The sequence below is a fragment of the Pteropus alecto genome, unplaced genomic scaffold (assembly GCF_000325575.1).
Source record: "Pteropus alecto unplaced genomic scaffold, ASM32557v1 scaffold155, whole genome shotgun sequence".
NCBI lineage: Eukaryota > Metazoa > Chordata > Mammalia > Chiroptera > Pteropodidae > Pteropus > Pteropus alecto.
In genome coordinates this window covers 12175046-12192439 of record NW_006438113.1, presented here as the reverse complement: position 1 = coordinate 12192439, position 17394 = coordinate 12175046, and the positions used below count along the sequence as shown (strand labels likewise).

Genomic DNA, 17394 nt, shown 5'->3' with positions numbered 1-17394 from the left:
GCCTCCCTCCCTCTACTCTCCCCGCCGCCGCCCCCAGGGAGGGCGCAGAGCCCGGCCGGGAGGGAGCTGGTGCCGCCGAGAGGAAGGCAAAGTTGTGAGCGGATGCTGCCGGCGCGAGACCCGAGCAGCGGAGAGTCGGATCCGCCCCCGCCGGAGGAGGCTCGGCGCCTGGGGTAAGTTGGGCGCAGTCGTCCTGGAATCGCCTCCGGGACCCGGAGGAGGCCGCCCAGCTGTGCGTCTCCACCTTCCCTGTCCCGGCGCACGCACCAAACTTTGGAGGAAGAGGGGGCGAAACGCAGGGAGGGAGGGAGAGTTCTTGGCTCGGGGAAAACTCCACGCAGGCACCCACAACCCCCAGACCCACTGCACCCAGAGTCACAACTGCCAGGTACACGCAGCTCATCATCACTCAAGCCCCAGACACAGCGCACACTCCCTGAGCACGCGCCACACAGACCAGGCACACGCCGAAGACCGAAATTTACAATCCCAAGCGCGGGGACAAGGATCTTTACGCCAGGCGTGTCCTCCTGCCCTTAAATAAATCCAGGTCTTTGTCTGCTGCCTCTGCAGACCTCCAGTGAGGAGCCCCCAAAGAGCGACGGGCAGGTGAGGGGGCTGGCTGCCTTGTCTTTGGAAAATCGTGGCCAAGACCCCGAGGCCGAAAAGTGGGGAGGGGAATGTAGACATTGCAGTCGGTTCTCGGGGTTCATCAGGAGCAAGTCTGGTGTGGAAAATCGGTGTCTGGGTGATGTGTCTGGGTGTTCGCAGCCCTTCCGGAGGCGAGGCCGGGAATGAGGAGGGAGTGATTCATAAACTCAGACCTGGCATGCTGGGGTCTATGAGCAGAGTGGAAAAGGCTGGCAGGCCGGTGCTGAGCTGGACAGCTGGGAGGTGGCAGTGACAGGGCCTGTGAGGGAAGCACAGACCCTTCCCCCAGCGGATGTGCTTCCTCAGAGCGACTTCCAGGGGGACTTGCCGAGGAGATTCCGGGCCTGGGTGTGGAAGTGTAAAACGGGGTGGGGGAGGTTTAAGATTCCAAGGTCGCAGAGAAACCAGGGTGATTTTGAAGCCTTAGCCTTACTTTCATTGCATCTGAAGTTGTGTTTGGGGAAGTGGCCCATGCAGCTTGCTCCAATGTGCCCTGTGGGTTGGCATCCGGGACTTGAGTTTCATCATTGGCCTCTGCTCCCCTAAGAAAAGCGGCAGAAAAGTAGAAAAGTCTCCATTTCTGCAGCTTGCTCAACTAGGGGTGGTGTGGGGTGTTTTTTCCTGGCTTCTGCTGGCCTGGCTGGAGATGGGTCTTGTGAAGAGTCTAGAAGCTGTGTTCTCCAGCAGGGGCTTGGCACCGTGACGGCAGCAGGTGAAGGGGCGGTCACATCCCCTTCACTGAACATAGAGTGTGTGTGTGGGGCGGGGGCCTCTGTGCCACTTGGCATGAGTTTCCCAGAAGAGCAGCACCATCTCATGTTCTTGGAGCTGGGATTGCAAGCAGACTTGGGAATGATTCCCTACCGGCATGAGATTGAGAGCATGCAAGATGTGGGGGCCGTATAATTGCAAAGAAGTGGGTCATTTCCCACCCTGTCCCTTTGTGACTAGGTTTAGTGTGCAATTCAAACTTCTAAATTATCTTAATGCTGAAATTAGCAAAGCATGTGGCCAGCACCCACGCCTGTGGTCCCAAATGAGAGAGGGAATGATCTGAGCTTAGCCACCCCCAAGTTCAGGTGGAATGCTGCAGCCAGTCCTTTCTCAATATCACCTTTCACTTTAATTATGCCTTCTGTGACTTGAGAGCTCCACATACATTTTCTCATTAAGACCTTACATACCTATGAGGTTACCATTTTAGAAATTAGGAAGCTGAGACTCAGGAAAGTTAAATACTATAACTTTTTCAAGGTCACATGCCTGGTGAGGGACAAAGCTAAGATCTGAACCTGGATGTCTGACTCTGGACCCATGCTGTCTCCACCGTGTCAGGCTGTCTCTAAGGTCCCTACTGGTTCTCCATGGCAATGAGGAAGCAACCCTGATGCACTACTAACGTGGTCCTGGGGCCTCTGACTACAGTCCTCTTTTTCCACACATTGTGCCCAGCCTGAGTTACCATGGGCCGTGGGAATCAAAGGCTAGGCGGCACCAGACTGCTGGAGTCTTCCATGTGGATCTGAAGTCAGGAAGCGGGGAGTTTGAGAATGGTTACAGAGGGATGTTGCAGTAATTCCAGTGAGAGATGATTTGCTGCTTATCTGAGAAGTGGGGACAAAGCTGCCACTTGTGACCCTATAAGTCACAAGTTTGGCTTTGGGAGAAATTGCCAGGTAAACATCCTCAAATGGGTGACCATAACCCTTTCCCTTTTCGGCCCTCTCCAGGATAGAAATCTATTACATAGGGAAATCAATCCTTACCTGCCACCTCCTGTCATCACTTACCTGGTGAAATTAAAGGGACATGTAATGGCTGTCCTTCCCACTCCTGCTCCACGAGCCCTGGAAAGCTGGACTCCTCTTCGGCGTCTGATCCTCAGGAGAGCTGGGGCAGAAGGGTGGGAAGGATGATAACCACATGGCTCACCTGGTCCCCAGCTTATGCTTTTCCACACATGCCTCACAGAGGGACAGTGGTTATCATCTCTACAAATGAGGAAAGAGGCCCAGAGAGGTGCAGTGGATGCCCAAGGTCCTGAAGCTAAGGAATTGCAAGGACACTCCTGCAGGCACTTAGGGGCAGCCAGCTGTGTTTTCAGTCTAGTTGGTACTCTATACCCCTGAAGGGCTGAGACAGATTACCCCTGTTGAGGCAGGGTCCTCACTACTCTGCCCACCCCCACCTCTGCCCCAAGAACCTCCGATATAGGTGTCCATAGTACGGGAAGAGCTGGCAACCTGGAACGAAGAACAGTACCCAGAGGGCCCAGCCTACCTTCCACAGGAAGCCCATCTGGGTGTGTTCACAGTGCCTAAGTTCCTCTCCCCACTCCACTGCAGAGTGGACATGCTGTCCAGGATGGAAGTTGGGAGACTGGGTATGGAGAGAAGCTGCCCCTACCCAAGGGACAATGGCTATTCACCTTTGTGTGTGTGTGTGTGTGTGTGTGTGTGTGTGTATCTATATATCTATATCTGGCTCCATCCTGATATCTGATACGGGAGTACTTGAGAATGTTGGCAGATAGTAGGTGAAGGCCAGGGACAGGCTATGAGTCCCTCTGCTGGGAAGTCACAAAGCAGGGAACATTAGCCATGAGGAAACATTCAGAGAGGTCTCTGCCCTTCATGAAGTCACACAGGAGGAAAGGAAAACAGTTCTCCTTTTCATTCCTTCAACAGAAATACGTGTCTTTTTTCCTTCTCTGATGCCTACACAAATGATAAAATGCTGCTTGTCTTGCCCTGAGCATGTGGATTTCACAGCTGAATGTGGCGTGGTCCCTGCCTGACTGGACAGTTTGTTCTGTGCTTGAAGGTGAACACACTCAGGCTTCGTCTCCACTGCCTCGAATCTGGCTGGTTGCTCCTGCAACCCCTCCTCCTAGCATGGAGTAGCGGGCAGGCAGACCGTGGGAGCCCTGACCACCAGTAACTTCATGTGTCCATCCTCCCTATCCCTCCCTCTCTACGCCTCTCCTCTCCCTTCATGCCACCCCACCCTGCTTCCCTCCCACAAAGATGGCTGTGTGCTGAGGGACTGTGGGTTTTTGGGGGCCCTGGGAAATTTATCTCTGGGGTTCTGAGAACTCTCTGAAAAGGATTTGGAGGAAAAGTATGGAAAATAAATAAGCCAGTTCCCAGCTCAGCCTCTCCTGAGTGCCGCAAGTAAACAACCATCTCAGAGGCCAGCCTGGAAGCTCTGGGAGGAGAAGTTTTGGCCACCCCTCCCATGGCTACACCTGGCTCACTGGCTGCCTTCGCTAGCTCCCTCCTTCCTGCCCCCTCCTAGTCCAGCCCCTTCTCCTTGACTTTGGGAGCTTCAAAAGGCAGGAAACACACCCACCATTGGTCTGTCCTTGTGCTGCAGGACACTGGCACGCTAACGGCTGGGGCAGAGGAGCATGTGGGAGAAAAGACCTCCGGGGGTTGCAGCTCAGCTCCGTTCCATCTGAGTAAGTCTCCTAGCCCTGCCCTGCTCAGCAAGGCAGAGGGTAGTCTCTAGGTTGGTGAGTTTGACTTTAATGATGGAGAATGGTGGAGGCTTTTCCCGGTTTTGTGGCATCTGATGAAGCTTTGCATCTTAAATATTGGTGTAGAGTGGATGAACCAAAGCTAATTTTTTTCCTGTCGTGTCCCTCCAAGGTGGCGCTCACATGGGAAGAAACGCACAAAAACCATACATTTACATTGTAGGGCTTCCTGGACTAACTAGAATGTCAAGGTTCTTTGCTTTTGACCAGAGTCATATCGGCTTAGGCCTCATCAGCTTAGGGCACTGGTGGTGTGAGTTCACATCAGTGGTTTCAAGAAGCTTGAACACTATGTCTATTGGGTTAGAAGCAAATTCATGATAACTTAATAACTTCAGTTAATTCAGTTGGCCCACTCTAAAACCCAGCACCCTGTGAGAAGGGAAGAACAAGGGCTCTGGGGTGGGGGCAGTCCCCCGGCAGGGTTGGCAGCTGAGGGTCTCCCTCCCTGACCCAGGGAGTGGCTGAGAGGCCTTCTCATTGTATGTGGCTGTGCCAAGCTGGGTCAGCAAACTGAAACTTCTCAGATCTGGGGAGCGGGCACTGCCAGAATGCTCTGGGTGCTGCCTCCTGGTGGGGAGCCCCTTTGGCTTGCTGCTGTCAGGCTGCTTAGAGGGAACTTGGTGGGTGAACCCCATAGCTTGGGAGAGAGGCAGCCACCCACATACTCACAGGTCATCATATACATTGCATGGGCTGAAATATACACACACTCAAATATACCCCACAGCCACATTACACAGAAACATTTGTAGGCACACATTCTTGCGCACACACGGATATACAAACATGGGGACACACTTATTCTGAAAGGCAAATTATGTAATGATTAAGAACACAGAATGCCCACAGTACTGCTTAGTAGCGATGTGACCTTGGGTAAGTTACTTAACCTTTCTGAGCTTTAGTTTCCTAATCGATAAGAGGGGGGTGGTAATAGGTCATACATAATAGGGCTGTAAATGAATTAATATCTGTGACTTTAGATAATGCATCTGTACCTAGTGAGAGCTAACCTTCAGACAAAAGCTCTGTTTCACAAGAAGCCTCCATAGCTTAGATGGTTTAAAGCCCCTTCTACAGGTTGATCTGCTTTCCATTCGCCCTGTGCGTGCATGTCTGTTCACACATGCAGTGCTCGTGCCTGTGCCTGCAAGTCCACTCAGCTACCTGAGATTTAGCCCTGGGCCTCTCTTACTCTCTTCCTTCCCTCTTCTCTCTTCTTCTCCAGCTGCCTTACCATCTGCAGGATTCTGGAAAGTGCTAAAGTGTCTGAGCCAAAGCAATGCTATCTGAGGAAATATTTTGAAAACAAACTGGGCCACCCATTGGCTGAGACAGCACTGATTTTCAGCAAAGAATTTCACAACTCTGACCATGCAGGCGGGGCTTCGGGGTGGCCCATGGCCCTTCTCTGGAGAAGACCTGTTGCTACAGGGTTAAACATAGACATGCCTGAAGAGGCCTGAGATTAGAACCTAGAATCTGTGAGTCAGAGTCAGGAAGGGGTAGTGCTCCTCGCAGGGAACCTAGAACCGAAACACCCTGACCACAAAGGTCAGACACGCTGTCTTATTTTTATTCTGAAAGATGCTATTTTTCTTTTACTTTTCCTTATCCTCTTGCATCTGGTGCAGGTGCCTGGGGGTAGGGTACAGGAAAGAACGGTGATTACAACCAGCATGCACAGTATCATACTTAGCACCTTTCCTGCCTGTGCTCATTGAGTTCTTACAGGAAGCTCCTGAGGTAGGTATTGCTGTTATTACTATTTTACAGATGGGCACACAGAACCAGACAGGCAAAACAGTTGCCAGCTTCCCACAGCTAGTAAGTGCAAAGCTAAGTCTGAGCCCTGCAGCCCCGCTCCAGAGTCAGTAATCTTAACCGTGCCATGATACTACCTGTGTGTGTATCTTTCCTGCTGTGGCTGCAGCCCAAGATGCCAAATGGGACACAAGAACTTTTTTATTTTTGTTTTTTATTGCATAACTGTGGCCAGGGCATACCACTAGTTCGGGCCAGGAAGTTCTGGGGAGGCAAGCTTCAGGCGAAGCCACAGCCCCTGTAGGTATTGCGAGTGGACGTTAGAGCCTCGCCTTCCCCAGGCTGACCTGGGCAGGGCGTTTCTGATGGTGCAGCAGCCTCTTTTGCAAGGCCATCTGCTGATTGCTGCTCCCCCTTGGCAATGACCCGGTCTCGGGAAGTGGCGTAAATGGCAGCAGAAAGGATTTAAATTAACAAGAAGGAACTGGCAGATTGGGGACTCTATCTCCCCGATGGCCATTCCAGCAAGACAGAAACCCCACTCTTGGCGTAAGCATCAAGCTCTTCGAGGGACGTGTCATGGCTTCTGCAGGCCCTGTGATCTTCCAGTGAATTGGATTCCCCAGCCTCTTCTTTCACCAGCCCTCACCTTGTACTAGGTGTTCCAAGTTTCAAATCGTCCTCATGTCCCATCTGCACATGTCCTGCTCTCTGTAGCCTTTCCAGCTGCTGAGAACACTCTGCTTCCTTCTTTTCTTGTGTCCGGCTCCCATTCATCCTCAGGCCTCAGCTTGGATGTCACCTTCTGGCAGCCTAGGTCAGCGGCCCTCCCTATGGCTGCCTGCTGGGAGTGATCTGTGCCTGGGCAGAGGTTGTAGCAGTCATGGTGAGTGGGAGGAGACAGCTGGCCTGGACCAGAGGCCCTGTATGGGACAGGGAGGGAATGGGAAAGTGGCCTCTCGCAGTCATTACCCTGTGGGTGCTGGGCTAGAAGCCTGAGGATGGGCCTGAAACCTCTGAGAGGCCCCTGTGAATTAGGTGGGCTGGAGGGTGGTTACACCATGGGCCCCACTACTCAACCCCACCAGCAAGTGCTTCTCTGTCCTGTCGCCTGGGTGGATGGACAAACGTTCAGCCTCTCCAGGGTTTGGCCTTGACCCCCAGGCGATGGAAGCCTCCTGTGCCTGAGTCCTTTCCCCTGAGCAGACAAAGAAGTCCACCTGGCAGGCTGCCTCCACAGGGACAGTTCCAGCGGCAGCCCTTGAGCTGTCCTCGCAGAAGTAGCAGGGCCCTGAGTGCTGCATTCTCCTCCACACCACCTGGGGCTCACGCATGAGGGTGCCCCGGCCAGGGCATCGCCTGTCCAGGCACTGTGTACCTGCTCATGCCTGACACTGCAGGGTGGGCTGGGGGTAGCAGAAGGCCCCTCCAGGCTAGAAGAGGAGAGGAGACCAGCGCAAATAAATACCTTGGATCCAACTGTGATGAGCCCACAAAGGTGGACATGAGGAAGGACTTGGGAAAGGCTTCATGGGCAGGTGGATATTCCAGTGCAAGAGGGAACCTAGGCGAAAGCACGGGGATGGGAAAGTTTGGATCAAATGCAGAGATGGTGAGGAGTCCAATTAGAAAGAACTGTAATTTATAGGATCCACAGAGAGAAAGATGAGGCAGGAAGGAGTTGTGGTTACATATGCAGGCTCTAGAATCAGGCTGCCTGCATGGAAACACTGCTCCCCACTTACTGACTGTGCGACCGTGACCAAGGTGCTTAACCTCTCTGTGCCTCACTTTTCTTATCTGTAAAATGGAGATACTAATAGTACCCATCACATGGGGTTGATAGAATAAAATGTGTTTCTATACAAGTGTTTAAAGCAGCGCCTTGTACACAGTGAGCATCAAGAAGAGTAAGTAAGTAAATTGAGGTCAGATCGTAAAGGCCCTTGAATGTCGTACTTTCCATTTGCTAAGCACCTACTATGTGCCAAGTACTTTACAGACATTCTCACTAAGCCCCACACAACCCAGCAAGATTGTTAGCAATGCATCTCTTTTACAGATGAGGAAACTGAGGCTCAGAGAGGCAGAGCAACCCACCTAAGGTCACTCAGCCAAGAGGACTCAGAGGCAGTAATAAAACCCAGGTCTGTCTGGAACTTAGGTCTTCCCCCAATGTAGAGATTGGACATGACAGAAGCAGCATGGGGATGTGCCCTGGGCTGGGGTCACAGTGAGAAGCAGAGCATGAATGCCGTAGCCATGGTTCCCTGGGACAGGGAGGCAGGAGGTAACAGAAGGAGAGGTGCTGGGCAAGCCTGGAGGGCAAGGAGACGGGAGGCTCTGAGGCCACAGCACACAGCTCACCATTCATAGCCCAGGGGCAAGCCACTGAGTCATTTTGGGAAAACATGACATCACTGAATCTCGCTGTCTGCTGCTTACCTGCCAGTCTGCCCTCTGTAGTTCTGTTGATGACTTGGTGCCCAAAGTCCTGCAAGGGCACACCCCAGGTGACAGGGCCAGATCTGCTCCCCGGCTTCCTGTCCTGGGTTCTCCTCCCCAACTGCTGTCTCCCACTTTCCCTCCTCTCCCCTACCCACCCAACCTGGGGCCCCCCACCCCACCCCCGTACATAAACCCTGCTGAGGCAAGAGCTTCTGGTAGTGGTGATGAGCATAGAGATCTTCCAAAAGGGCCTCCATGCCAGGCCTCTGATTGGAATTCTGAATGGGGAGAAGACAGCTCAAGAGCCTGTGTCAAGCTTTGAGAATGATGCCTGCTATTCTCTTGGAATCATTTTAAAAAAAGAAAGCCTGTTTGGACTGTGTACCCAGCACTAGGCCAGGTCCCAGAGGCCTCTGCCTTTCTGGAAGGTACTGTTTAGTATCTGAGAGCTCTTTATGTACTAAGCATCCACAGGCTGAGTGATTTATTTATCAATCTGATGGCATGAGGTAGCCATCATTTTCCAGATGGCAACACTGAGGCCCAGAGAGGTTAGGTGACTTTTCCAAGGTCACACAGCCTTTGAATTCAAACCCTTGGCTGTTCAACGCCAGACATAGCTATGCTCTTAACCACTCCATCATCCAGTTGAAATGAAACTACCCGAGACTTACAGGAGGTGCAGTGTACTGAACCTGTGCCTGCCAGATGGTGTGCTGCAGACAGGAACTGCCAGGAAGTTTTCATCTTAGAGTGTGGGTCACTTACCAGAACTTTTGGAGATTGTGGTTCCATTAGGAGGTGGCAGAGAGAGCTCAGTTCCTTGGCCATGCAAATCCAGCTCTTATGGCCTTTTGGAGTGAGACTCTCCCCTATGGAAGGAACACAGAGGCTCGGGGGGGTACCTGTCCTGCTTTTGGTGGGCCAGACTTGGAAAAAGGAGTGTGAGCCAAGCGAGGGGCTGAGTGCCAGCTTCCTCAGCCCAGTTTGTTGGCACAGGATGCCAGGCTGCCGCAGCTACTGCAGCAGCCCAGAGAAGGGCCCAGTGACCAGCCCTACACTGAGTCTCTGGGCATGATTATCCCCATTTTTCAGGTGAGGATACTGAGGCTTACTTAGGTTTTCTGGCTCTCCTGAACTCCCTGGGCCGGAAAGGGGAGGAACTGAGACTCAAGTCTTTCTGCAGAGAGACAGGAGTTAGCCTGCCCTCTGACCTCTAGCAGTGCAGGCTGGCTCTGTTTTCAGGCTTGCATTTCTGATTCAGTCTACTGTCATGGGTCCCTGTTTTCCATGGCAAGTGACCCTCTGGGGTGAGAGAAAAACTGATTCCCATTGGGCCATGAGTCATCATTTTTCGAGGAGCAGTTCTGATGCCATAGGGGCCCTACCCAGGCTTCAGTTGGGGGTTGGAGGACAGGTTTCTTCTCCACCCCACCTCCTCCTGCTTGAGTGCCAATGCCACCCTGGTCCTGGAAGGGCCTGGAAACAAAGGGCCTCCATGAGATGCCTGGCCTCTGTGATTACCCAGCATGTGACCGATCACCTTGCTCTCAGTGGACAGATGCCAGACTCCCAGAGGTCTGCGGGGTCTGCAGCCTTCGTGGGTCCCTCATACCCTTTAATGCCCAGGCTCACGTGGTTAGCATGATTCCAGTTGCCCTCCCCAGAATATCTAGGAATAACCCAGGATTCCACGGTCTGCAGGGCAGCTCCCCCTGACACTGCCCGCCTTAGCCCACATGTCCCCTCGGGCTTCAGGGATCGCCGTTTCTCCCTCCACAGGAGGGTGGGGACCCAAACCAGTTACTGCCCCCCTCATCAGTCTCAGGCCCAGTCACCACAGTAATAATTTCTGTAGAGTTGTTGCTTTTCTCGCAGAGAAAGTAGACAGTTAAATTTGGCTGTGTGGTTATTTTTGCTTTTCATTGCCCCTAAATTTTCCTTTCTGGCTTTGCCTCTGCTTAAATTCAGAGGCCTATTAAAATGACTTGTCCAAAATGAGAGAGTCTCACCTCAAAAGAACTTCGCTTCTACTTCTACAGGTAGGAAACTGGTACCTGCTTTTATTTTATTAGTTCGATTAAGTTTTGTAAAATAAGTAATGCATACCCATGGTATAAAATTAGAACGGCACAAAAGGTATATAGTAAAATCTCTTTCTCACACCTGCCCCAGACACCCAGGTTTCTCCACAAAGGCAACTAGCGTTATTAGTTTTTTGTATTTAAGCTGCTTTTAAATTGTCCAGTTTTAAAACAACTGAAATCATACTTACTGAGCTTCCTGTTTTACCACTCGTCAAACTGAGGCACAACTGGAAAACAGCGACATAGGAAATGACACAGGCTCTCTGCAGCGTCTAGCTCTGCCCAGGACGGTTAGTGTAACCACTGCCGGGTCATGGCTGAGTGGTCACTCTCCCCAGATACTCTCATCCCAGCCCCCACCCTCAGCAGTCACCTTTGACTCCACCCACATGACAAAGAGGACACAACCAGGGCCCCCACATCCTTCCTGCCCTGTAGTCCCAGCAGGCTCCTCAGCTACCATGGGTAGCATTCTCCAGGCTCCTGGTTAACTGTGCTCCTGACTGCTCCTTCATTTCCCCCTCTTGTCTGGCCGGGCAGGTGCCTTCATCTGGGAACTGTGGTGTCAGCCTGGCCACGGTGATCTGACCAGACGATACTGCCTCTTGGCCAGACTTCGTATTCAGGGTCCGCTCAGTGTGGGGGCCTCACACAGGCAGAGGTCTGCCCTTCGTTCCCACCCCAGAGTGTGACCAGAGGCCTCCTCTGCTCCCCTCCTCTTTCTTCCTCCTCCCTTCCTCCCCTCCCCACCTCTCCTTGCTTCTCTTCCTTCCTGCATCCTTCCCTCCTTCCTTCTTTCTTTATAAATTTGGTGCTGTACACACGGCAAACGTTAACTCTGGTACAAAGTGGAAAGTGATAAGAATGGCCCAAGGTAGAAAAACAAATAGTGCCAGGAGAACAATGTGCTTGAGATTTGAGGTCAGCAGACCCTGCACTTCAAGTCCCAGCTTGCATCTCTAGCTGGGTGACCTTGGGCAGGTGGCTTAGCTTCTTGGAACCTCCATTTCTCGTCTGTATAATGACAAAGAGGGTAGTGGTAAGGATCCAGGCTGCAAACAGGGCTGGTATGAGAACCTGGAGGTGCAAAAGGGCTAAGGAGGAATGGGTGACGGGTGTGTGGGGGTACAGGGGGTGGGAGGCGGTGGTGCTGTTCCTCTGGGGGATTATGTCTGTGGATGTTTAATCAAGGATGACTCTGGGGACATGGGGGATCTGCCCTCAGCCTTAGGTAGAATGCCTTCCCTTTTCTGTATTTCCACAAAGAGATGAACCCTTAGCTTTATATTTTTTTAAGTAGTGACTTTATTGTTTTTATAATAATAATAGATTTCCTTCAAAATTCAAGGAAATGATCAAATACAGAGAAGAAAGCAACAAAACACTCTTCTGTCCCATCACTCAGATATAACCGGTTAGTCATTTGGTCCACATACTTCCCTAGGTATATATACATAGAGTTGGGGGCAGCAGTAGAGGGGCAGAAGGTTTTATAAATGTAGAGAAAATGCACAGTTTAACTTTAGGCTAACATTGTAAAGAGGCTGTCTGCCCCCAAAGTAGACCCTCTCCTCTGTTCGCCGCCTACATGAGTACATCGCAGGGGCAAGGGAACTCTCACACCATGACCCTTAAAAGCTCCTGATTCAGACACATTACAAAAGAGGAGCTTGTCGAAATTAGTACATTCCAGCTTGAGAACAGTGGCTTTCAATCTTTTTGTATTGTTTAATCAAAACCTCAGACAGAGACACATAAGTGAAACAAAAGTCTTATGAAACCCATATGTGTCTTTAATACACATGATGCACTCTGATATTTTCTGTTCTACACAGTTGTGTTCTACTCTTTTACAGAAGCTTGTCCAACCTACCAAATTGATTGTACAATCTGAAGTTTGAAAAATATCACTCTAGAACAGTGATTTTCAAACTTTAGCATGTATCAGACTCACCTGCAAGGCTTTTGAAACAGCCTGTTGTGCCCACCCCCAGAGACTTATTGATGTCTGGGGAGAGGCCCGAGAGTGTGCATTTCCAGTTCCCAGGTGCTGCTGCTGGTCCAGGATCCTACTGTGAGATCCCACCCTCCTAGAACATTTTAAAGGCAATCTACTCCTTTGGCAGAGACTACCAGAGGATAGCTTTATTCAACAGATGAGAATTGTTGATGGCTAGCCCAAGTGTGGGTTTCTGACATTTTTGAGGATTCTGGTCAGGCACTGTTTTGGGAATCTTAAACCCAACCCTCCTGAAATCCAACTCATGCTATTAATATCAAGTGCTTAATGTAGAAAAGGTCTGCTAAGCAAAGAGACACTGATGCCCGGCCCTGGTTGAATTACCTGCCTTTAAAATCCCAAATCCACAAAACATAAAACTCTCCTAGCCCTTTTGAAAACACTGTTCTTCCATAGGCAATGAAAGGTGCCATTTACCACATGGATTTCACCTTTCTGTTTTTTAAAGGGAAGAAGGTAGATGAAGCGTGATCACCCCACGGGGAAAGCTGTCCGCCTGGCTCTGGTTGGGGTCCGGTGGGTTTCATTGGCTGTTTCTGGATTCCCAGCTTTAACTGGAACTTCTTCCAGGCATTGTAGCTGAGTGCTCATATCAGCACCCCAGCTTTCCAGCCTGCTAACTTATGTTCTAAGCTGCCTCTGCGCCTCCGACCAGCCCCCACCCCTTATCCTCCCCCTTCATAGCCTGGGGGCCCCCATGGCCCCCTCCCCAGCCTCACAGTGCTCCAGAAGCCAGCCCTCAGCTGGGAGCAGCCTCATGAGGGAGGGAAGTGTTAAATGGGCACAGAGCCCCTCTGTTCCATTAACAATGGCCCGTTGATGACTGGATTCTGCCCAGTCGGCCCCCTTGACTGGACTTTGGGGAGGAGGAAGGACTCCAGCCCCCCAGGCAGCCATTTCTGGGTGTGAGGTTGATTTGGAGGCCTCAGCCTCTGTGTGCCCACAGAACCTCATTCTTCAGGCCCTGATGCAGCAGTGAGAAACCCTCTGGACCGTCCCACCCCACCCCAGGGGCAGTTTGGGGCCCCAAGAGTGATTCAGTTCAGTCTAATCCAACAGACATCTATTGAGCAGCTCCTGGGCACTGAGGTTCAGTGCTAAGTAGCTGTGGGGAATAAGAATAACTGCTAACATGAATTCAGTGCCGATTACAGTCAACCCCACCTGTGGCTGCCCAACAGAGTCACTAGGGAGCTTATAAAAATTCCAACGCATAGACATCCCCAACCCCCTGAATCTTCCAACCCCCTGAGTGAGCCTCAGGAACTGATATTTTATAAACTCTCTCAAAGCGACTCTCATGCCCAGCTGGAATTAAGCATCACTGGCCTCTCTTCAGTTAGATACCTCGCTAAGCATTCACCTGTAGTATCCCACTTCATGAGGTGGGTGCCTGTGGGAGGCTGAACAGTGGCCCTCCAAAGATGTTCATATACGAACCCCCCCGTACCTGCAGATATGTTACCTCACACAGTAAAAGGGAGTTTGCAGTGTGATTAAGGATTTCGAGATAAGAAGTTTACTCTAGATGATCCAGTGGACCCCAGGTAATCATAAGGGTCCTTGTAAGAGAGAGATTTACTACAGAAGAGGAGGTCAGAGTAATAATACATCAAGAAAAAGACTCAATCGGTCATTGCTGACTTCAAAGATGGAGGAAGGGACCACGAGCCATGGAAAGCAGGCAGCCTCTAGAAGCTGGAAAAGGCAAGGAAGCAGATTCTCCCCTAGAGCCTTTAGAAGGAGCACAGGCCTTTTGACACCTTGGTTTTAGGTCAACGAGACTGATCTTGGACTTCTGACATTCAGAACTGTAAGATAATGTTATTTTAAGCCACGGAGTTTATGGTAATGTGTGACAACAGCCATAGGAAACTAATGTGCGACTACTACTAATCCTGTTTTACAGACAAGGCACAGAGAGGTGGGGCAGTCACCTGGGATCACACAGCTAGCAAGTGGTAGAGCTAGAACGGGAAGAACTTGGGTGTGTCTGACCCATTAATCAGTGCTCTCTCCACCTCACTGCTCTGCCCTGCCTTGCAGCCAGACAGATATTGGTTCAAATCCCAGCCCTGTCACATTCTTTCTTGTTCTTTGCAGGGTAGGAGGAATGGAGATCAATTGGAAAGCTAGGGTGGTCGGGTTGTCCCCAGGTGGAATGCCATTTGGAGGAGTTTGAACTTGATTCTGGAGGAATGGAGCCCACAGGGTGCTGGCCTGGTCTCCTCCCCTGAGTTTCATGGTGCTATCTTTCAGGCCTGTGCAGTCTCTGGAAGCTAGCCTACTGCAGCAACCCAGCTGCCCTGTAGAACTGCAGGGTTGGGGCCAAGAACAGCATTCTACTCATTGTCTCCCACAGCCAGTGACAGCTGCTTATCTGGGACAGGCAATGGGCTTTTATTTCTTATCTAGGACAGGCAGTGGGCAATGGCCTTGTGCCTCCAAAGCATGTTTCTTTAAGACTCTCCAAAAACCTTATATTTGAGGCCATGTGTGTCTCGTAGAGTGTGAGACAAAGAGGTCTAGCAAGTTGTCCAAAGTTGCACAGCAAGCTGGTGACAGATCCTTGCAGACCAGTTTTTGGCCAGAACTCTGAGCTGCCCACTGCTGTACAGCTCCCACCTTTCGGCTAAATCTGCTTGCTCAGTGATACAGCATAGTGGTTGAATTCATGAATTCTGGAGCCAGACTGCCTATATTCAAACCCCAATTCTACCTCTTAACTGAAGACGAGTTGTTTGGCCTCTGCTTGCCTTAAATGGCAGTGTTGGTTATTATCGGTTACTATGTGTACCTTCCTCATAGGGTTGTTCTAAGGACTGAAAACATGTATGTGTTTGGAACAGTGCCTGGTTCATTATAAGTGTTAACTTTTGTTATTATTCAGTTCCCTTAGGGCAGAGGCTGTGTCCTTCCCTTCTTCTATTCCCAGTGCCTCTTCTCATGCTTGGCGTAAAGCAAGGACTCAGCAAATGAACCTTGCTTGTTGAATGTGAGCTTTTATCATCCAGAGATTCACTAAGTACTTTCTCAAATGTTTTCACTTTTTAAAAGTTCCACCTAAAGTGCTTCAAACCCTTTTCCTTCCTGCCTGGGAGCTGCAGAATTTCTACCAAGCACCCTGAAGCTTACTTTGCCCCCTGGTAGGTCCATGAGCAGTTCAAATATGGCCCCAGGTCTCACCGACCCATGAATGCCAATGTTGGCAGTTAGCGTAGCTGCCGAGATCGCCTCCACTCCAAGACGATGCCTGACTGACCTGCTGAGGTCTCCCAGGGATTTCTGGGCAGCTCTGCTTGGGCACCAAATCTTGTTTGGCCTCACTTGGACTCCATGCCTGCTCCCAGCTCCTCTCTGACTGGAGGTCCCACCAGGTCTTCCAGCTGATGGGTCAGATATTATGTCATTCCCTCCAGGGTCCTGTCCCCTCTTTCTCTTTCCCCTACTGTAAGGATGGAGCTTTTTCATCTACTTCTTCATTCAGCCTCCCCACTCGATGTTTCTACAAAACACCAAACTCAGAGTTCCCAGTAATGTTCCAAGTAATGGGGCTTTTCCCCAACAACAAACAAGTCTCCGACAAATTGCTTCTACAAAACACCAAACTCAGAGTTCCCGTTTTTATTCAACTAGTTCACTCTTCTGCCCCAGGAAGACCATTTTGCTCACCTCTAGCTCCATTTTCCAAAGATGTCTTTAAACCCTACCTACTGTTGTGGAAGGTAGTGTTTTTTTTTCTTTCAAATTAACCCTTTTTTTGTTGTTTCAAGATTAGTATAGATATATATGCAGTTTTAAGAAATAATACAAAGAGATCCCATGAACTCATTACTCAGCTTCCCTGGTGATAACATCGTACAAACTCTAGTACAATATCACAATCAGGATATTGATATTGACACTGATTATCATTTCCAGCACCACAAGCATCTCTCATATTGCCATTTTATAGCTATATCCACTACCCTCCTGCCTCACCCTTTCCTTAATTCTCGCGATACTGATCTTTTTCTCAGAATTTTGTCATTTCAAGAATGTTATAAAAGTGGAATCATGCAGTATATAACCTTTTGAGACTTTTTTTTTTATCACTCAACTTCATATCCCTGAAATTCATCCAAGTTGCTGTGTGTATCAACAACTCGTGCCTTTCTAACTTCTGGGTAGTATCCCATGTTGTGAAATCCCAGTTCCTGGCAGAGCTCCTAAAACTCTTGTGATTTCTTAAGTGATAAGAGCACTGGGAGCATCTCTTATTCTAATGAAGGGACGCTGGGTGGGCTCCTGGATTGGGGGGTGCACTAGTCACCAGAAATATCAAGCCATAATTAGAAGCCTGGAATTTTCAGTGCCCCTTGTCTTCTCCAGAGAGGGAAAGGGGCTGGAAATGGACTTAATAATTGATCATGCCTACGCGAGGAAGCCTCCATAAAATCCCAATAGTATGGAATTCAGAGAGCTTCCAGGTGGATGAACACATCCACATTGGGAGAGTGGTGCACCCCAACTGCAAGGGACAGAAGCTTCTGTGCTCAGGACCCTCCCAAACCTCACCCTATGTATCTTTTCATCTGGCTGTTCATCATATCCTTTAATAAACTGGTAAGCATAAGTAATTGTTTCCCTGAGTTGTGAATACTATAGCAAATTAATCAAACCTGAGGAGAAGGTCGTTGGAACCTCTCCAATCCATGGAATCTAATGGCCAGTTTGTCAGAAGCACAGCTGCTAACTTGAGTTTGTGACTGACCCCTTCAGTGCGGGAAGGGCAGTTTTATGGGACTCCTACAATTTGTCGGAGACTTGCTTGTTGTTGGGGAAAAGCCCCATTACTTGGTGACCAGAAGTAGTGTTCTGTGAAAAAGTAAAGGAGACACACA

At 50.3% G+C, this 17394-nt stretch overlaps 1 protein-coding gene and 1 long non-coding RNA gene across 6 annotated transcripts in view; one reads left to right on the top strand and one right to left on the bottom strand.

The window, feature by feature from the left end:
- Positions 1 to 6: 6 nt before the first annotated feature.
- Positions 7 to 17394, top strand: part of CHST3 (carbohydrate sulfotransferase 3) — a 37143-nt gene continuing 19755 nt past the window's right edge. For 2 of the 3 annotated variants that reach the window (XM_015592305.2, XM_006915538.3), the window contains exon 1: positions 7 to 173. The gene's annotated coding sequence lies outside the window, so the exon portion shown is untranslated. Of the gene's footprint in view, positions 174 to 4026; positions 4112 to 17394 lie in introns of all 3 variants that reach the window. The other variant, XM_015592304.2, reaches the window with a different exon arrangement.
- Positions 4367 to 11579, bottom strand: LOC107195908. 3 transcript variants are annotated; one of them, XR_003047390.1, is made up of 4 exons: positions 10680 to 11579; positions 9173 to 9883; positions 7425 to 7520; positions 4367 to 6879 (listed from the first exon to the last, which is right to left on the bottom strand). It is a non-coding gene; the product is annotated as an uncharacterized LOC107195908 (long non-coding RNA). The 3 variants fall into 3 exon arrangements; XR_003047389.1 differs by having other exon boundaries at positions 7425 to 9883; XR_001517222.2 differs by lacking the exon at positions 9173 to 9883.